Here is a 1,684-nt window from a genome sequence, read left to right as displayed (position 1 = left end):
TAGCAAGGAAGCTACAGAACATTGCAGATGGCTGCCACCCGTCTTTGGAGAATGAGAGGCTTTCCCTCCACACCGCTGTAAACAGGAGAGACGTTTTTCTCTCGGGACCATGCCCGGCTCACGTATCAAAGCTGCAGCAGGCCATAAAGAATGCTGCCGTGATTCCTGAAGGCAAGCCAACGGAGTGATTGCCTGTGATAGATCACTCGGTTTTTTCACTATAAGTTGTCCGCTCCAACGCTAGATTTTCTCTCCCCCTTTCAATTTTTAACACGAAAGTGTTTTATGCCGGGGTCCACCAAGACTTTCATGACGTATTTCCGTCACGGAATGAACGCCATCAGATGGCAAAGAAAAAAACTATAAGAAAAAGTTCTGTTGACGGGAGTCGAACTCGTGACCTCTCGGTCCGCGACGGTGGCTGGCGGACGTTTAGCCGACTGAGCTACCAAACTTTTTTTTTTCTTTATTGAGCTACCGCCAAACACATTACGGAGGCTACATGATAGCGCCTTTTATATTTCACACTTTCCTCTCACAGTGCTCTTGGATAGATGGATGGATGCTATGAGCGTCCCCTTTATAACGGGGCGGCGACATCTGTGCCACCAAGCTCGAAATAAAAAAAAATAACGCGCCGTTGCTACCATAGAGTTTCCTACAATACTTACTAGAGGGAACTCTGGCGCTAGTGTCTATGGGAGCTGCAACGCATGACGCTTCAGCCAGCATGGGAATGATGGGTAGTACACAAATTTGTCTAAACTTCGTACTTTCGGCTCCGTTTGGCTCCGCGTCGGCTGCATCCGCTTTGTCGCAAAACGAAGTTCAGCAAAAGTCAGCAGTTTCACTTCACTACTTTAACCCTTTTAGGCTCACCAATTCAAATCTGCTCACGAAGTTCACAACGGTCTTTTCTTTTATCCGAAACAAAAGCCAAAACACACAATAAACAAAGCCACAAGTACGTTTGAAGCCGCAAGCACGAAGACTAGGCAAATTTGTGTACTACCCATCATTCCCATGGTAGCTGAACGATCGCAGCGCCAGAGTCCCCTCTAGTTAATTTTAGGAAACTCTATGGTTGCTACGACCGTCCCATTCGGCGCGTTTCCAATACAAGTTTAATTTCGTCGACGCTTTCACACACCGTGAGGTGGCGTCTTTAGCCCAAGCCTTGCTCATAGCATCCATCCATATCGAAATACAGCTCTCCGGCGCTCGCCTGGCTGTCGCACGGCGTTCCCCGCTCGCCCTGTGAGAATTAACGGCCAGGCTAGAGGGAAGACACGACGCGCGAAGCGTTTCTCTTCGCATTTCACGACACTTTGAAGGAGGGAATGTCGAGTATCAGTGTTTATTATGTGCTTGTTGATGCCATATTTGCGCGGGATTCACCCCCATATGCGGTGCCCAGGTATATGTTAAGAACTTCAGCTACCACAAGGCTTAAAAATCATGATCATGAGCGTTAGTCGTCGGTACGCAGATGTGCCACTAGGCGTCAACGTGAATGCGATGTGTCCACCATCAAGCGGTGCTATATCTGCCAAACAACAGTAGACATTGTACAAGCTCTCACATACCAATGCACTATAAACAATAAACTGCTTCTGTGACGACACGTTTCACTTTCGTGTTATACCGACTCCTATGACGGAGGGATCAGCCATATTTTTTCATC

The sequence above is a fragment of the Rhipicephalus sanguineus genome, chromosome 4 (assembly GCF_013339695.2).
Source record: "Rhipicephalus sanguineus isolate Rsan-2018 chromosome 4, BIME_Rsan_1.4, whole genome shotgun sequence".
NCBI classification, from domain to species: Eukaryota; Metazoa; Arthropoda; class Arachnida; order Ixodida; family Ixodidae; genus Rhipicephalus; species Rhipicephalus sanguineus.
Note: the sequence above shows the minus strand (reverse complement) of the source record.